Below are 20,372 nucleotides of genomic sequence, written 5' to 3' on the forward strand. Positions count from 1 at the left end.
TTGAATTTCCTCAGTTTCTGTTGTTATATCTCCCTTTTCATTCTTATTTTGTTACATTGAATACTGTCTCTGTGCCTTCTGGTTAATCTAGTGAAGGGCTTATTTATCTCACTGATTTTCTCAAAGAACCAGCTCCTGTTTTTTTTTTTTTTTTTTTTTTTTTACATTTCAAGTGTTATTCCCTTTCCCGGTTTCCCGGCAAACATCCCCCTCCCTCCTCCCCTTCCTTATGGGTGTTCCCCTCCCAACCCTCCCCCCATTGCCGCCCTCTCCCCATAGTCTAGTTCACTGGGGGTTCAGTCTTAGCAGGACCCAGGGCTTCCCCTTCCACTGGTGCTCTTACTAGGATATTCATTGCTACCTATGGGGTCAGAGTCCAGGGTCAGTCCATATATAGTATTTAGATAGTGGCTTAGTCCATGGAAGCTCTGGTTGCTTGACATTGTTGTACTTTTGGGGTCTCGAGCCCCTTCAAGCTCTTCCAGTTCTTTCTCTGATTCCTTCAACAGGGGACCTATTCTCAGTTCAGTGGTTTGCTGCTGGCATTCGCCTCTGTATTTGCTGTATTCTGGCTGTGTCTCTCAGGAGCGATCTACATCCGGCTCCTGTCGGTCTGCACTTCTTTGCTTCATCCATCTTGTCTAATTGGGTGGCTGTATATCTATGGGCCACATGTGGGGCAGGCTCCAGATGGGTGTTCCTTCAGTCTCTGTTTTCATCTTTGCCTCTCCCTTCCCTGCCAAGGGTATTCTTTTTCCTCATTTAAAGAAGGAGTGAAGCATTCACATTTTGATCATCCGTCTTGAGTTTCGTTTGTTCTAGGGATCTAGGGTAATTCAAGCATTTGGGCTAAAAGCCACTTATCAATGAGTGCATACCATGTATGTCTTTCTGTGATTGGGTTAGCTCACTCAGGATGATATTTTCCAGTTCCAACCATTTGCCTACGAATTTCATAAACTCGTTGTTTTTGATAGCTGAGTAATATTCCATTGTGTAGATGTACCACATTTTCTGTATCCATTCCTCTGTTGAAGGGCATCTGGGTTCTTTCCATTTTCTGGCTATTATAAATAAGGCTGCGATGAACATAGTGGAGCACGTGTCTCTTTTATATGTTGAGGCATCTTTTGGGTATATGCCCAAGAGAGGTATAGCTGGATCCTCAGGCAGTTCAATGTCCAATTTTCTGAGGAACCTCCAGACTGATTTCCAGAATGGTTTTACCAGTCTGCAATCCCACCAACAATGGAGGAGTGTTCCTCTTTCTCCACATCCTCGCCAGCATCTGCTGTCACCTGAGTTTTTGATCTTAGCCATTCTCACTGGTGTGAGGTGAAATCTCAGGGTTGTTTTGATTTGCATTTCCCTTATGACTAAAGATGTTGAACATTTCTTTAGGTGTTTCTCAGCCATTCGGCATTCCTCAGCTGTGAATTCTTTGTTTAGCTCTGAACCCCATTTTTTAATAGGGTTATTTGTTTCCCTGCGGTCTAACTTCTTGAGTTCTTTGTATATTTTGGATATAAGGCCTCTATCTGTTGTAGGATTGGTAAAGATCTTTTCCCAATCTGTTGGTTGCCGTTTTGTCCTAACCACCGTGTCCTTTGCCTTACAGAAGCTTTGCAGTTTTATGAGATCCCATTTGTCGATTCTTGATCTTAGAGCATAAGCCATTGGTGTTTTGTTCAGGAAATTTTTTCCAGTGCCCATGTGTTCCAGATGCTTCCCTAGTTTTTCTTCTATTAGTTTGAGTGTGTCTGGTTTGATGTGGAGGTCCTTGACCCACTTGGACTTAAGCTTTGTACAGGGTGATAAGCATGGATCGATCTGCATTCTTCTACATGTTGCCCTCCAGTTGAACCAGCACCATTTGCTGAAAATGCTATCTTTTTTCCATTGGATGGTTTTGGCTCCTTTGTCAAAAATCAAGTGACCATAGGTGTGTGGGTTCATTTCTGGGTCTTCAATTCTATTCCATTGGTCTATCTGTCTGTCTCTGTACCAATACCATGCAGTTTTTATCACTATTGCTCTGTAATACTGCTTGAGTTCAGGGATAGTGATTCCCCCTGAAGTCCTTTTATTGTTGAGGATAGCTTTAGCTATCCTGGGTTTTTTGTTATTCCAGATGAATTTGCAAATTGTTCTGTCTAACTCTTTGAAGAATTGGATTGGTATTTTGATGGGGATTGCATTGAATCTGTAGATCGCTTTTGGTAAAATGGCCATTTTTACTATATTAATCCTGCCAATCCATGAGCATGGGAGATCTTTCCATCTTCTGAGGTCTTCTTCAATTTCTTTCCTCAGTGTCTTGAAGTTCTTATTGTACAGATCTTTTACTTGCTTGGTTAAAGTCACACCGAGGTACTTTATATTATTTGGGTCTATTATGAAGGGTGTCGTTTCTCTAATTTCTTTCTCGGCTTGTTTCTCTTTTGTATAGAGGAAGGAAACTGATTTATTTGAGTTAATTTTATACCCAGCCACTTTGCTGAAGTTGTTTATCAGCTTTAGTAGTTCTCTGGTGGAACTTTTGGGATCACTTAAATATACTATCATGTCATCTGCAAATAGTGATATTTTGACTTCTTCTTTTCCGATCTGTATCCCCTTGATCTCCTTTTGTTGTCTGATTGCTCTGGCTAGAACTTCAAGAACTATATTGAGTAAGTAGGGAGAGAGTGGGCAGCCTTGTCTAGTCCATGATTTTAGTGGGATTGCTTCAAGTTTCTCTCCATTTAGTTTAATGTTAGCAACTGGTTTGCTGTATATGGCTTTTACTATGTTTAGGTATGGGCCTTGAATTCCTATTCTTTCCAGGACTTGTATCATGAAGGGGTGTTGAATTTTGTCAAATGCTTTCTCAGCATCTAATGAAATGATCATGTGGTTCTGTTCTTTCAGTTTGTTTATATAATGGATCACGTTGATGGTTTTCCTTATATTAAACCATCCCTGCATGCCTGGGATGAAGCCTACTTGATCATGGTGGATGATTGTTTTGATGTGCTCTTGGATTCGGTTTGCCATAATTTTATTGAGTATTTTTGCGTCGATATTCATAAGGGAAATTGGTCTGAAGTTCTCTTTCTTTGTTGTGTCTTTGTGTGGTTTAGGTATAAGAGTAATCGTGGCTTCGTAGAAGGAATTCGGTAGTGCTCCATCTGTTTCAATTTTGTGGAATAGTTTGGATAATATTGGTATGAGGTCTTCTATGAAGGTTTGATAGAATTCTGCACTAAACCTGTCTGGACCTGGGCTCTTTTTGGTTGGGAGACCTTTAATGACTGCTTCTATTTCCTTAGGAGTTATGGGGCTGTTTAACTGGTTTATCTGTTCCTGATTTAACTTCGATACCTGGTATCTGTCTAGGAAATTGTCCATTTCCTGAAGATTTTCAAGTTTTGTTGAATATAGGTTTTTATAGTAAGATCTGATGATTTTTTGAATTTCCTCTGAATCTGTTGTTATGTCTCCCTTTTCATTTCTGATTTTGTTAATTTGGACGCACTCTCTGTGTCCTCTCGTTAGTCTGGCTAAGGGTTTATCTATCTTGTTGATTTTCTCAAAGAACCAACTTTTGGTTCTGTTGATTCTTTCTATGGTCCTTTTTGTTTCTACTTGGTTGATTTCAGCTCTGAGTTTGATTATTTCCTGCCTTCTACTCCTCCTGGGTGAATTTGCTTCTTTTTGTTCTAGGGCTTTTAGGTGTGCTGTCAAGCTGCTGTCATATGCTCTTTCCTGTTTCTTTCTGAAGGCACTCAGCGCTATGAGTTTTCCTCTTAGCACAGCTTTCATTGTGTCCCATAAGTTTGGGTATGTTGTATCTTCATTTTCATTAAATTCTAAAAAGTTTTTAATTTCTTTCTTTATTTCTTCCTTGACCAGTTTATCATTGAGTAGAGCATTGTTCAATTTCCACGTATATGTGGGCATTCTTCCCTTATTGTTATTGAAGACCAGTTTTAGGCTGTGGTGGTCCCATAGCACGCATGGGATTATTTCTATCTTTCTGTACCTGTTGAGGCCCGTTTTTTGACCAATTATATGGTCAATTTTGGAGAAAGTACCATGAGGAGCTGAGAAGAAGGTATATCCTTTTGCTTTAGGATAGAATGTTCTATAAATATCCGTTAAGTCCATTTGGCTCATGACTTCTCTTAGTCTGTCAACATCACTGTTTAATTTCTGTTTCCATGATCTGTCCATTGATGAGAGTGGGGTGTTGAAATCTCCCACTATTATTGTGTGAGGTGCAATGTGTCTTTTGAGCTTAAGTAAGGTTTCTTTTACGTATGTATGTGCCCTTGTATTTGGGGCATAGATATTTAGGATTGAGAGTTCATCTTGGTGGATTTTTCCTTTGATGAATATGAAGTGTCCTTCCTTATCTTTTTTGATGACTTTTAGTTGGAAATTGATTTTATTTGATATTAGAATGGCTACTCCAGCTTGCTTCTTCTGACCATTTGCTTGGAAAGTTGTTTTCCAGCCTTTCACTCTGAGTTAGTGTCTGTCTTTGTCTCTGAGGTGTGTTTCCTGAAGGCAGCAGAATGCAGGGTCCTCGTTGCGTATCCAGTTTGTTAATCTATGTCTTTTTATTGGGGAGTTGAGGCCATTGATATTGAGAGATATTAAGGAATAGTGATTATTGCTTCCCGTTATATTCATATTTGGATGTGAGGTTATGTTTGTGTGCTTTCATTCTCTTTGTTTTGTTGCCAAGACGATTAGTTCCTTGCTTCTTCTAGGGTATAGCTTGCCTCCTTATGTTGGGCTTTACCATTTATTATCCTTTGTAGTGCTGGATTTGTAGAAAGATATTGTATAAATTTGGTTTTGTCATGGAATATCTTGGTTTCTCCATCTATGTTAATTGAGAGTTTTGCTGGATACAGTAACCTGGGCTGGCATTTGTGTTCTCTTAGGGTCTGTATGACATCAGTCCAGGATCTTCTGGCCTTCATAGTTTCTGGCGAGAAATCTGGTGTGATTCTGATAGGTCTCCCTTTATATGTTACTTGACCTTTTTCCCTTACTGCTTTTAATATTCTTTCTTTATTTTGTGCGTTCGGTGTTTTGACTATTATGTGACGGGAGGTGTTTCTTTTCTGGTCCAATCTATTTGGAGTTCTGTAGGCTTCTTGTATGTCTATGGGTATCTCTTTTTTTAGGTTAGGGAAGTTTTCTTCTATGATTTTGTTGAAGATATTTACTGGTCCTTTGAGCTGGGAGTCTTCACTCTCTTCTGTACCTATTATCCTTAGGTTTGATCTTCTCATTGAGTCCTGGATTTCCTGTATGTTTTGGACCAGTAGCTTTTTCCGCTTTACATTATCTTTGACAGTTGAGTCAATGATTTCTATGGAATCTTCTGCTCCTGAGATTCTCTCTTCCATCTCTTGTATTCTGTTGGTGAAGCTTGTATCTACAGCTCCTTGTCTCTTCTTTTGGTTTTCTATATCCAGGGTTGTTTCCATGTGTTCTTTCTTGATTGCTTCTATTTCCATTTTTAATTCCTTCAACTGTTTGATTGTGTTTTCCTGGAATTCTTTTAGGGATTTTTGTGTCTCCTCTCTATGGGCTTCTACTTGTTTATTTATGTTTTCCTGGAATTCTTTTAGGGATTTTTGTGTCTCCTCTCTATGGGCTTCTACTTGTTTATTTATGTTTTCCTGGAATTCTTTCAGGGATTTTTGCGATTCTTTCAGGCATTTTTGCGATTCCTCTCTGTAGGCTTCTACTTGTTCTCTAAGGGAGTTCTTCACGTCTTTCTTGAAGTCCTCCAGCATCATGATCAAAAATGATTTTGAAACTAGATCTTGCTTTTCTGGTGTGTTTGGATATTCCATGTTTGTTTTGATGGGAGAATTGGGCTCCGATGGTGCCATGTAGTCTTGGTTTCTGTTGCTTGGGTTCCTGCGCTTGCCTCTCGCCATCAGATTATCTCTAGTGTTACTTTGTTCTGCTATTTCTGACAGTGGCTAGACTGTCCTATAAGCCTGTGTGTCAGGAGTGCTGTAGACCTGTTTTCCTGTTTTCTTTCAGCCAGTTATGGGGACAGAGTGTTCTGCTTTTGGGCGTGTAGTTTTTCCTCTCTGCAGGTCTTCAGCTGTTCCTGTGGGCCTGTGTCTTGAGTTCACCAGGCAGCTTTCTTGTAGCAGAAAAGTTGGTCTTACCTGTGGTCCCGGGTCTCAAGTTCGCTCGTGGGATGCTGCCCACGGGCTCTCTGCAGCGGCAGCAACCAGGAAGACCTGTGCCGCCCCTTCCGGGAGCTTCAGTGCACCAGGGTTCCAGATGGTCTTTGGCTTTTTCCTCTGGCGTCCGAGATGTGTGTGCAGAGAGCAGTCTCTTCTGGTTTCCCAGGCTTGTCTGCCTCTCTGAAGGTTCAGCTCTCCCTCCCACGGGATTTGGGTGCAGAGAACTGTTTATCCGGTCTGTTTCCTTCAAGTTCTGGTGGTGTCTCAGGCAGGGGTCCTGCCGCTCCTGGGCCCTCCCCCACGGGAGCCCAGAGGCCTTATACAGTTTCCTCTTGGGCCAGGGATGTGTGCAGGGGTGAGCAGTGTTGGTGGTCTCTTCCGCTCTGCAGCCTCAGGAGTGCCCACCTGACCAGGCGGTTGGGTCTCTCTCTCACAGGGTCTGGGGGCAGAGAGCTGCTGCGGGCCGGGATCCGCGGGTGTGGGACTTCCGGTAAACACAGAATGTGCCCGGTCCTAGAGGAATTCTGCTTCCCTGTGTCCCAAGCTCACCAGGCAGCTTTCTTGCAGCAGAAAAGTTGGTCTTACCTGTGGTCCCGGGGCTCAAGTTCGCTCGTGGGATGCTGCCCACGGGCTCTCTGCAGCGGCAGCAACCAGGAAGACCTGTGCCGCCCCTTCCGGGAGCTTCAGTGCACCAGGGTTCCAGATGGTCTTTGGCTTTTTCCTCTGGCGTCCGAGATGTGTGTGCAGAGAGCAGTCTCTTCTGGTTTCCCAGGCTTGTCTGCCTCTCTGAAGGTTCAGCTCTCCCTCCCACGGGATTTGGGTGCAGAGAACTGTTTATCCGGTCTGTTTCCTTCAAGTTCTGGTGGTGTCTCAGGCAGGGGTCCTGCCGCTCCTGGGCCCTCCCCCACGGGAGCCCAGAGGCCTTATACAGTTTCCTCTTGGGCCAGGGATGTGGGCAGGGGTGAGCAGTGTTGGTTGTCTCTTCCTCTCTGCAGCCTCAGGAGTGCCCACCTGACCAGGCGGTTGGGTCTCTCTCTCACAGGTCTGGGGGCAGAGAGCTGCTGCTGTTTTTTTGATTCTTTGTATAGTTCTTTTGTTTCTATTTAATTAATCTCAGCTCTGAGTTTTAATATTTTCTGCAGTCTCTTCCTCTTGGGTGTATTTGCTTCTTTCTGTTTTAGAGCTTCTAGGTGTACTGTCAAGGTCCTTATGTATGCTCTCTCCAGTTTCTTTTTGGAGGCACTTAGAGCTAGGAGTTTTCCTTTTCACATTGCTTTCATTGTGTCACAAAAGTTTGGGTATGTTGTGCCTTCATTTCCATTAAATTCTAAAAAGTCTTTAATTTCATTCTTTATTTCTTCCTTGACCAAGTTATCATTGAGTAGAGCATTGAACAACTTCCATATATGTGTGGGCTTTTTTGTTTTGTTGTTCTTGAAGACCAGTCTTAGTTTGTGGTCATCTTATAGGATGCATGGGATAATTTCAGTCTTCTTGTATCTCTTGAGACATGTTTTGTTACTCATTATATGGACAATTTTGTAGAAGGTACCATTAGATGCTGAGAAGAACTTATATTTCTTTGTTTTAGGATAAAATGTTCTATAAATATGTGTTAAATTCTTTTGGTTCATAATTTCTGTTAGTTTCTCTATGTCTCTGTTTATTTTCTGTTTCCATGATCTGTCCAGTGATGAGAGTGGACTGTTGAAATATCCTACTATTAGTGTGTGAGGTACAATGTGTGCTTTGATCTTTAATAAAGTTTTTTTTTATGAATGTAGGTGCCCATGCATTTGGAGCATAGATATTCAGCATTGAAAGTTCATCTTGGTGTATTTTTCTTTTGATGATTTTGAGGTGTCCTTCCTTATCTTTTTTGATAAGTGTTGGTTGAAACTTGATTTTATTCAATATTAGAATGTCTACTCTAGCTTGATTCTTGGGACCATTTCCTTGGAAATCTGTTTTCCAGCCTTGTACTCTATGGTAGTCTGTCTTTGACACTGAGGTGTGGTTTTTTTTTTTTTTTTTTATGCAGCAAAATGCTAGACTCTCTTTACATATCCAGTCTGTTAGTTTATATCTTTTTATTGGGGGAATTGAGTCCATTGATGTTAAGAGATATAAAGAAATAGTGGTTGCATGTAACCAAAGGAAAATTCCACAAGCTACACCCCTCACTTAAGAAAAATTCCCCTAAGGAAAATTCCACCAGTTATACCTCACCCACCCATTTGTGGTTTATGACTTAGTTATACCCTGTCCTTGTGGTCCTATGACCAGCAGGTTGTAGTCTCATGACCGGCAGGACCAGCAGAGACTTTCCACTGCTTGAAACCACAGCATTGCTCCAGTCACCAAAGATAATGTGACCACGATGTGGATCAATGAAATTAAAGGGCAAATTGTTCCAACCAATCCTTGTGTGCCTCGATGTACCAATCCTTATTCCTGTGGTTTTTGTGCTTATAGCAAACTCATCCAGACATTTTCAAAAAACTAAACATTATGACCCAGGTCTCAGGTATCTTGTGGAGCAGATAGTGCACCAATGTGTACCATTCCAAAAGGTAAATGTTTGCAGGAATAAAGTTGGCTCTGACAGGTCCCCTGCTTGGGGACCAACCCAGGGCCTACTGGGAAGTGGATTTCACTGAAAATATGGTTACAAATATCTCCTAGTGTTTGTAGATACTTTCTCAGGATCAGTAGAAGCTTTCCCCACCAAGCAAGAGATGGCCTCGTGGTCATCAAGAAGATACTGGAAGAAATCTTCCCCAGGTTTGGGGTACCCAAGGTAATTGGGTCAGACAATGGCCCTGCTTTCATTGCCAAGGTAAGCCAGAGTGTGGCCAGGTATTTAGAGGTTGATTGGAAATTATATTGCATCTACGGATCTCAAAGCTCAGGGCAGGTAGAGAGAATGAATAGGACTCTAAAAGAGACCTTGACCCAATTGGCAATGGAGACTGGCACAGACTGGTTGGTACTCCTTCCTCTTGCTCCCTTCAGAGCACGAAATACCCTTTCCAAATTCAGCCTTACCCCCTTCCCCCTTTGAGATGTTATATGGAGCCCCAACTCCTCTGTATTAGATGATGTTATTGAACCAACATGTCATAATAAAAATGATTTGTATGCCAGACTAAAGGTACTTCAAGTGGTCCAGAAGAAAGTGTGGGCACAGCTTGCTGAGGCCTATCAACCAGGAAATCCCCAGACAGCACACCAGTTCCAGGTTGGGGGCTCAGTATACATATGACGTCATTGCTCCCAGGTCCTCCACCAGGAAACAACCAGATTTGGAATCCCAGTTGTGGCCTCCTGACTTGACTCCACTCTCACCAGGAGGATGAAAGGCCTCAGCTGGGGGCTCCCTGCTACCAGCACTGGGTTGTAAGAGCTGCCATCCAGGATGGCCACCCAGATGGCAATCCCAGTCTCAACCCCAGACACATGGGCTCTAGTGGCTGACTTTGTAGGCTATAAGCTGAGGTAGAAGGGTTATGTCTGTGGAGCTGGCCCTGGGAAAGGCCCAGCAGCTGATCTGCTACACCAAGCCATGCATGCTGCTGGAGACGAGTTTGAGACCCGCTTCCGGTACACCTTCTCTGACCTAGCCACTCAGCAACATGTGACCCCAGGCTCAGCCCAGCAACGCTTCACCCAGGTTTCCGATGAACTTTTTCAAGGGGGCCCCAACTGGGGACGTCTTGTGGCATTCTCTGTCTTTGGGGCTGCCCTGTGTGCTGAGAGTGTCAACAAAGAAATGGAGGCATTGGTGGGACAAGTGCAGGACTGGATGGTGGCCTACCTGGAGACATGCCTGACTGACTGGATCGACAGCAGTGGGGGCTGGGTGGAGTTCACAGCTCAATACGAGGACGGGGCCCTGGAGGAGGTACGGAACTGAGCATCAGTGAGGATAGTGCTGATGGGGGCTGTGGCACTAGGAGCCCTGGTAACTGTAGGGGCCTTTTTAGCTAGCAAGTGAGAAAGTCTGGGGGACCCTTGCTTATTCTGCTCCTTCTTCACTTTTGACCCCTTTATTCTTAATCGCTTAGGAGCCTTTATCCGAAAAAGGATAAGTTCTGTCCAGGTCTTAATGTTAAGATAACAGTATCAGACCATATCCGTAGAAGATAAATTGTGATTTCATGATTGAAATCATCCAGAAGAAAAAGGAGGGATTGTGGAACCCAAGGAAAATTCCACAAGCTACACCCCTCTCCTAAGAAAAATTCCTCTGCTGGGAAATTCCACCAGTTATACCTCACCCATTCATTTGTGGTTTTATGACTTAGTTACACCCTGTCCTCATGGTCCTATGACCAGCAGGTGGTAGTCTCATGACTGACAGGACCAGCAGGGACTTTCCATCGCCTAAAACCACAGCATTGCTCCAGTCACCAAAGACAATGTGACCATGATGTGGACCAATAGAGTTAAAGGGCAAATGGTTCCAACCAATCCTTGTGTGCCTCGATGTACCCATCCCCATTCTTGTGCTTTTGTGGTCTTTGTTCTTAAAAGTAGCCTGTATCTGTAGGACGGGGTTCTTCTCCTTCTTCTCCCACTTGAAGGTTGAGAAACTCTGGTGCAACGGAATCAATAAACCTCTTGTTGATTGCATTGAATCTTGGCTCTTGTGGTCTTTGCGACCAGCAGATTTTTGGTGGTAATCCTTCAGGTCCAACAATTGTTGCTTCCTGTTATTTTTGTTGTTAGAGGTGGAATTGTGTTTGCGTGGCTCTATTCTTTTGGGTTTAATGCAAGAAGATTATTACTTTCTTGTTTTTTCTAGGGTGTAGTTTTTCCACTTGTTTTGGAGTTTTACATCTATTATTCTTTGTAGGCCTGAATTTGTGGAAAGGTATTTTGAAAATTACTTTTGTCATGGAACATTTTGGTTTCTACCTCTATGTGAATTGAGAGTTTTGTTGGTTATAATAGCCTGTCCTTGCATTTTTTTTCTCTTAGTGTCTGTCTGACATCTGACCAAGATCATCTGGCTTTCATAGCCTCTGGTGACAAGTTTGGTGCAATTCTGATAGCTCTACCTTCATATGCTACTTGACCTTTTTCCCTTACTGCTTTTAATATTCTTTCTTTGTTTTGAGTATTTGGTGTTTGACTATTATGTGACAGGAGGAATTTCTTTTCTGGTCCAATCTACTTGTAGTTCTGTAGGCTTCTTTTATCTTTTTGGGCATCTCTTTCTTTTGGTTAGGAAAGTTTCTTCGATAGTTTTGTTGAAGAAATTTACTGGCCCTTTAAGTTGGGAGTTTTCACTCTCTTCTATACCTAGTATCCTTAGGCTTGATCTTCTCATTGTGTCCTGGCTTTCCTGGATGTTTTGGATTAGGGGCTTTTGTGATTTATATTTTCTTTGATGATTATATCAATGTTTCTATGGTATCTTCTGCCCTGAGGTTCTCTTCTATCTCTTGTATTCTCTTGGTGATGCCTGTGTCTATGACTCCTGATCTCTTCTCTAGGTTTTCTATTTCCAGGGTTGTATCCCTTTGTGTTTTCATTTTGTTTATATTTCCATTTTTTAATTCTAGATTGTTTTGTTCATTTCCTTCATCTGTTTGTTGGTGTTTTACTGGAATTCTTTAAGGGATTTTTGTGTTTCCTCTTTAAGGGCTTCTATTTGTTTACTTGTGTTGTCCCGTACTTCTTTATGGGAGTCATCTATTCCCTTCTTAAAATCCTCTATCATCATCATGAGATTTGATTTTTAATCCAAATCTTGATTTTCTAGTGTGTTGGATATCCATTATTTGCTTTGGTGGGAGAACAGACTCTGATGTTGCCAAGTAGTCTTGGTTTCTGTGGCATAGTTTCTGGTGTTAGCTTGTTTTGTTTTCTCTGTCAGTGGCTTGACCCTCCTGTAAGCCTGTTTGTTAGCCCTCCTGTAAACCTGTTTTCTCTCAGAATAATCTGAGGAGAGACAGCTTTGGAACTGTGTCAACTCTGGGCACAGTGAGAAATAGGAAGGTTCCTGTCCCAGATTGATCCTGGATTTGTGTGTCCTGAGCACTCCAGGAAGGTCCATCAGAGATGAAGTGTTGGTCTTATCTCTGCTCTCAGGTGTGTCAGTGCTCCTGGCAACTGGCTTGCTCTTGGTTCAGGCAGAGACTAGAAGGATCCTCTTCCTGACTGCTCCTAGGTTCCTGTTTCCAGAGGGCTTTAGGCATGTTCCTCTTGGGCCAGGTATGTGAGAAGAAGTTGTGATCTCCCCTGAGCTCTCAGGATTGTCCACACTTTTGAGAGCTCTATCTCTCATGGGATTTGTGTACAGAGAAGTGCAGGACCGGGTCAGCTCAGGATGCTGTCCCCCATATTTGTTCTTTAGGTCAGTTTATCGAGTGATTCCGCAAGAAGGATAACTACATAACTTGGGATGCATGTACTGGGTAGGGGAGAGAGAGAGAGAGAGAGAGAGAGAGAGAGAGAGAGAGAGAGAGAGAGACAGAGAGACAGAGAGAGAGACAGAGAGAGAGACAGAGAGAGAGAGATTCACTTGCAGCTTCCAGAAACTGAAGCCATGGAATTCATTCTTAAGGCAGCAACCCAATATGCCCAATGTAGTGGGTAAAGCACTGTGAATCCTCATAGAAGAAGAGATCTTGTCTTCCTTATTCACGCCAAATTGTGGCTCATTGCAGGTATTTCCCATGTGTTTACTAAATTATTTTTGTAGCAGAAGTTGACTTGGGATTGCAGAACTATGTCATCTCCCCTCCTAGTCCTACCTTCTGGCTCTTCATCTCATTAATAAGACAGTTTAAAGACACTTGGGCAGGTCAGGAAAGCTGTAGTTTCCTTTAGATGAGAAGTACTGTGTGCCTGCAAGGTGGCAGCATGGACATTCTGGGGATTGGATAAACACTGTACTTAAGTGTCAATGTCTAGTGCATTAGGGACACTGGGTATGGTCGCAAATAACCAGGACACAGGGGATGCAGAGCAAAGGCAGAAGCAACTGAATGCAGCTCCAAGTTTTATTAATCCTTATATAGACATGAATATACATTACCTCAATTTCCACTTTGGCAAGATCTCGTAAGTTTGTTATTCCCATGACACCAGGAACAACTGAGACTAGACTAAACAAAGAAATAAGACTAAGCAAAGGCTTCTTAAAATATTTATATAACAGCCCAATCTCGCGCTCCCTGCCTCCAGCTCACTGCTCGCAAACCCCGTGGGAGAGAGAGCTCACAGCCGAGACAGGGGGGCACTCCTGAGACTGCAGAGCGGAAGAGACCACCAACACTGCCCACCCCTGCCCACATCCCTGGCCCAAGAGGAAACTGTATATGGCCTCTGGGTTCCCTTGGATAAGGGCACAGGAACAACAAGTCTGCTGTGTCTGAGACACCGCTGGAACCTGAAGGGACTGACCAGATAAACAGTTCTCTGCTCCCAAATCCCGTGGGAGGGAGAGCTAAACCTTCAGAGAGGCAGACACGCCTGGGAAACCAGAAGACCATACACTCTGCCCACATCTCTGACTCCAGAGGTAAACACCAAATGCCATGTGGAATCCTGGTGCATGGAGGCTCCCGGAAAGGGTGGCGCAGATCTTCCTGGTTGCTGCCCCTGAGGAGAGCTCATAAGCAACACCCTACCAGCAAACTTGAGCCTCGGGACCACAGGTAAGACAAAACCTTCCTGCTCCAAGCGACCTGCCTGGGGAACTCAAGACACAGGCCCACAGGAACAGTTGAAGACCTGTAGATAGGAAAAACTACATGCCTGAAAGCAGAACACTCTGTCCCCATAACTGGTTGAAAGAAAACAGGAAAACAGGTCTACAGCACTCCTGACACACAGGCTTATAGGACAGTCTAGCCACTGTCAGAAATAGCAGAACAAAGTAACACTAGAGATAATCTGACAGCCAGACGCAAGCACAGGAACCCAAGCAACAGAAACCAAGACTACATGGCGTCATCAGAGCCCAATTCTCCCACCAAAGCAAACACAGAATATCCAAACACACCAGAAAAGCATGATCTAGTTTCAAAATCATATTTAATCATGATGCTGGAGGACGTCAAGAAAGACATGAAGAACTCCTTTAGAGAAACACAGGAAAACATAAATAAACAAGTAGAAGCCTACAGAGAGGAATCACAAAAATCCATGAAAGAATTCCAGGAAAACATAAATAAACAAGTAGAAGCCTATAGAGAGGAATCACAAAAATCTCTGAAAAAATTCCAGGAAAACACAAACAATTGAAGGAATTAAAAATGGAAATAGAAGCAATCAAGAAAGAACACATGGAAACAACGCTGGATATAGAAAACCAAAGGAAGAGACAAGGAGCCGTAGATACAGGCATCACCAACAGAATACAAGAGATAGAAGAGAGAATCTCAGGAGCAGAAGATTCCATAGAAAGCATTGACTCAACTGTCAAAGATAATGTAAAGCAGAAAAAGCTACTGATCCAAAACATACAGGAAATCCAGGACTCAATGAGAAGATCAAACCTAAGGATAATAGGTATAGAAGAGAGTGAAGACTCCCAGCTCAAAGGACCAGTAAATATATTCAACAAAATCATAGAAGAAAACATCCCTAACTTAAAAAAAGCGATACCCATAGGCATACAAGAAGCCTACAGAACTCCAAATAGATTGGACAGGAAAAGAAACACCTCCCGACACATAATAGTCAAAACACCAAATGCACAAAATAAGGAAAGAATATTAAAAGCAGTAAGGGAAAAAGGTCAAGTAACATATAAAGGCAGACCTATCAGAATCACACCAAATTTTTCACCAGAGACTATGAAAGCCAGAAGATCCTGGACAAATGTCATACAGACCCTAAGAGAATACAAATGCCAGCCCAGGTTACTGTATCCTGCAAAACTCTCAATTAACATAGATGGAGAAACCAAGATATTCCATGACAAAACCAAATTTACACAATGTGTTTCTACAAATACAGCAATATAAAGGATAATAAATGGTAAATCCCAACATAAGGAAGCAAGCTACACCCTAGAAAAAGCAAGAAACTAATTGTCTTGGCAACAAAACAAAGAGAAGAAAAGTACACAAACATAATCTCAGATCCAAATATGAATATAATAGGAAGCAATAATCACTATTCCTTAATATCTCTCAACATCAATCGTCTCAAGTCCCCAATAAAAAGACATAGATTAACAAACTGGATACACAATGAGGACCCGGCATTCTGCTGCCTACAGGAAACACACCTCAAAGACAAATATAGACACTACCTCAGAGGGACAGGCTGGAAAACAACTTTCCTAGCAAATGGTTGAAAGAAGCAAGCTGGAGTAGCCATTTTAATATCGAATAAAATCGATTTTCAACTAAAAGTCATCAAAAAAGATAAGGAAGTACAGGTCATATTCATCAAAGGAAAAATCCACCAAGATGAACACTCAATCCTAAATATCTATGCTCCAAATACAAGGACACCTACATACATAAAAGAAACTTGAGTAAAGCTCAAAGCACACATTACACCTCACACAATAATAGTAGGAGTTTTGAACACCCCATTTTCATGAATGGACAGATCATGGAAACAGAAATTAAAGACAGACATAGACAGACTAGAAGAAGTCATGAACCAAATCGACTTAACAGATATTTATAGAACATTCTATCCGAAAACAAAAGAATATACCTTCTTCTCACCACCTCATGGTACTTTCTCCAGAACTGACCACATAATTGGTCATAAAACAGGCCTCAGCAGATACAGAAAGATAGACATAATCCCATGCATCCTATCAGACCACCATGGACTAAAGCTAGACTTCAGTAACAATAAGGGAAGAAGGCCCACATATACATGGAAGTTGAACAATGCTCTACTCAATGATAACCTGGTCAAAGAAGAAATATAGAAAGAAATTAAAGACTTCTTAGGATTTAATGAAAATGAAGGAACAACATACCCAATTTTATGGGACACAATGAAAGCTGTGCTAAGAGGAAAACTCATAGCTCTAAGTGCCTGCAGAAAGAAACAGGAGAGAGCATATATCAGCAGCTTGACAGCACACCTAAAATCTCTAGAACAAAAAGAAGCAAATACACCCAGTAGGAGTAGAAGGCAGGAAATAATCAAACTCAGAGCTGAAATCAACCAAGTAGAAACAAAAAGAACTATACAAAGAATCAACAGAACCAAAATTTGGTTCTTTGAGAAAATCAACAAGATAGATAAACCCTTGGCCAGACTAAAGACAGGACCCAGAGAGTGTGTACAAATAAACAAAACCTGAAATGGAAAGGGAGACACAACTACAGAATCAGAGGAAATTAAAAATATCATCAGATCCTATTACATAAGCCTATATTCAACAAAACTTGAAAATCTGCAGGAAATGGACAATTTCCTAGACACATACCAGGTACCGAAGTTAAATCAGGAACAGATAAACCAGTTAAACAACCCCATAACTCCTAAGGAAATAGAAGCAGTCATTAAAGGTCTCCCAACCAAAAAGAGACCAGGTCCAGACGGGTTTAGTGCAGAATTCTATCAGACCTTCATAGAAGACCTCACACCAATACTATCCAAATTATTCCACAAATTTGAAGCAGATGGAGCACTACCAAATTCATTCTGTGAAGCCACAATTACTCTTATACCTAGACCACACAAAGACCCAACAAAGAAAGAGAACTTCAGACCAATTTCCCTTATGAATATTGACGCAAAAATACTCAATAAAATTCTGGCAAACCAAATCCAAGAGCACATGAAAACAATCATCCACCATGATCAAGTAGGTTTCATCCCAGGCATGCAGGGATGGTTTAATATACAGAAAACAATCAACATGATCCATTATATAAACAAACTGAAAGAACAAAACCACATGGTCATTTCATTAGATGTTGAGAAAGCATTTACAAAATTCAACACCCCTTCATGATAAAAGTCCTGGAAAGAATAGGAATTGAAGGCCCATACCTAAACATAGTAAAAGCTATATACAGCAAACCCGTAGCTAACATTAAACTAAATGGAGATAAACTTGAAGCAATTCCACTAAAATCAGGGACTAAACAAGGTTGCCCACTCTCTCCCTACTTATTCAATATAGTTCTTGAAGTTTTAGCCTGAACAATCAGACAAGAAAAGGAAATCAAGGGGATAAAGATTGGAAAAGAAGAAATCAAAATATCACTTTGCAGATGATATGATATATATTTAAGTGATCCCAAAAGTTCCACCAGAGAACTACTAAAGCTGATAAAAACTTCAGCAAAGTGGCTGGGTATAAAATTAACTCAAATAAATCAGTAGCCTTCCTCTACACAAAAGGGAAACAAGCCAAGAAAGAAATTAGGGAAATGACACCCTTCATAATAGACCCAAGTAATATAAAGTACCTCGGTGTGACTTTAACCAAGCAAGTAAAAGATCTGTACAATAAGAACTTCGAGCCTCTGAAGAAAGAAATTGAAGAAGACCTCAGAAGATGGAAAGATCTCCCATGCTCATGGATTGGCAGGATTAATATAGTAAAAATGGCCATTTTACCAAAAGTGATCTACAGATTCAATGCAATCCCCATCAAAATACCAATCCAATTCTTCAAAGAGTTAGACAGAACAATTTGCAAATTCATCTGGAATAACAAAAAACCCAGGATAGCTAAAACTATCCACAACAATAAAAGGACTTCTGGGGGAATCACTATCCCTGAACTCAAGCAGTATTACAGAGCAATAGTGATAAAAACTGCATGGTATTGGTACAGAGACAGACAGATAGACCAATGGAACAGAATTGAAGACCCAGAAATTAACCCACACACCTATGGGCACTTGATTTCTGACAAAGGAGCCAAAACCATCCAATGGAAAAAAGATAGCATTTTCATCAAATGGTGCTGGTTCAACTGGAGGTCAACATGTAGAAGAATGCAAATTGATCCATCCTTATCACCCTGTACAAAGCTTAAGTGCAAGTGGATCAAGGACCTCCACATCAAACCAGGTACACTCAAACTAATAGAAGAAAAACTAGGGCAGCATCTTGAACACATGGGCACTGGAAAAAATTTCCTGAATAAAACACCAATGGCTTATGCTCTAAGATCAAGAATCGACAAATGGCATCTCATAAAACTGCAAAGCTTCTGTAAGGCAAAGGACACTGTGTTTAGGACAAAACAGCAACCAACAGATTGGGAAAAGATCTTTACCAATCCTACAACAGATAGAGGTCTTATATCCAAAATATACAAAGAACTCAAGAAAGTTAGACTGCAGGGAGACAAATAACCCTATTAAAAATGGGGTTCAGAACTATACAAAGAATTCACAGCTGAGGAATTCCGAATGGCTGAGAAACACCTAAAGAAATGTTCAACATCTTTAGTCATAAGGGAAATGGAAATCAAAACATCCCTGAGATTTCACCTCACACCAGTGAGAATGGCTAAGATCATAAACTCAGATGAGAACAAATGCTGGCTAGGATGTGGAGAAAGAGGAACACTCCTCCATTGTTGGTGGGATTGCAGACTGGTACAACCATTCTGGAAATCAATCTGCAAGTTCTTCAGAAAATTGGACATTGAACTACCTGAGGATCCAGCTATACCTCTCTTGGGCACATATCCAAAGATGCCCCAACATATAAAAAAGACACCTGCTCCACTATGTTCATAGCAGCCTTATTTATAATAGCTAGAAGCTGGAAAGAACCCAGATTCTCTTCAACAGAGAAATGGATACAGAAAATGTGGTACATCTACACAATGGAATATTACTCAGCTATCAAATCAATGAATTTATGAACTTCATAGGCAAATGGATGGAACTGGAAAATATCATCGTGAGTGAGCTAACCCAATCACAGAAAAACACGCATGGTATGCCCTCATTGATAAGTGGCTATTAGCCCAAATGCTTGAATTACCCTAGATGCACATAACACATGAAACTCAAGACGGATGATCAAAATGTGAATGCTTCACTCCTTCTTTAAAAGTCAACAAGAATACCCTTGGCAGGGTATTAAAACAGACACAAAAGGAACACCCATTCAGAGCTGCCCCACATGTGGCCCATACATATACAGCCACCCAATTAGACAAGATGGACGAAGCAAAGAAGTGCAGGCCGACAGGAACCGGATGTAAATCTCTCCTGAGAGACACAGCCAGAATACAGCAAATACAGAGGCGAATGCCAGCAGCAAACCACTGAACTGAGAATAGGACCCCCGTTGAAGGAATCAGAGAAAGAACTGGAAGAGTTTGAAGGGGCTCAAGACCCCTTACGAACAACAATGCCAAGCAACCAGAGCTTCCAGGGACTAAGCCTCTACCTGAAAACTATACATGGACTGACCCTGTACTCTGACCTCTTAGGTAGTAGTGAATATCCTAGTAAGATCACCAGTGGAAGGGGAAGCTCTTGGTCCTGCTAAGACTGAACCCCCAGTGAACGTGATTGTTGGGGGGAGGTCGGCAATGGGGGGGAGGGTGGGGAGGGGAACACCCATAAAGAAGAGAAGGGGGAGGGATTAGGGGGATGTTTGCCCGGAAACGGGGAAAGGGAATAGCACTCAAAATGTAAATAATAAAGTTAATAAAAAATTTATATAACAAATCACCCCTCTTCCTATTATCAAAATTTACTTGTCATAATCAAGAGTGCATGGGAGCCACTTCCACAGAAACAAGGCATAACAGAACGTAGTTTAAGGTCAAATGAGAGAAACATTTTCTTCTAAAGGGTGCCATTCCAGCCCCTACTTGCACCTGTCACCAGTCTTACTTGATCTTTCCTGGGAGCTGCATCTCTATGTCTCCACACTGAAGGAAGCTTTGGAGGATATAATTATGGCCTCAGAAATTGGTGATATGTGGTGAATGTTTGTAGGGACTCATTTTACAATCCCATCTTTTCTAGTAATGGCACTATATATAACCAAGGCCTGGTTATGCACATGTTATTAACTAGAAGCTGGGAAGGGCTGTGCAGCTGTCCTTCAAGTGTTCCTTTAGTAGTCAATGGATCGCATTGGCAAGTATTCTGTCCAATTCTATTAGTGGGAACTTAGGTTTTCTGTGTGTGCTGTTGAATTTTGTTTTTGTTTCTTTGTAAGCTGGTAAAGATTCTGAACATTAGA

At 41.7% G+C, this 20,372-nt stretch overlaps 1 pseudogene; it reads left to right on the top strand.

The window, feature by feature from the left end:
- Nucleotides 1–9,636: 9,636 nt before the first annotated feature.
- Nucleotides 9,637–10,203, top strand: Bcl2l2-ps1 (Bcl2-like 2, pseudogene 1; annotated as a pseudogene).
- Nucleotides 10,204–20,372: the final 10,169 nt, after the last annotated feature.

This window comes from Rattus norvegicus, chromosome X (genome assembly GCF_021556685.1).
Source record: "Rattus norvegicus strain SHRSP/BbbUtx chromosome X, alternate assembly SHRSP_T2T, whole genome shotgun sequence".
Lineage (NCBI taxonomy): Eukaryota > Metazoa > Chordata > Mammalia > Rodentia > Muridae > Rattus > Rattus norvegicus.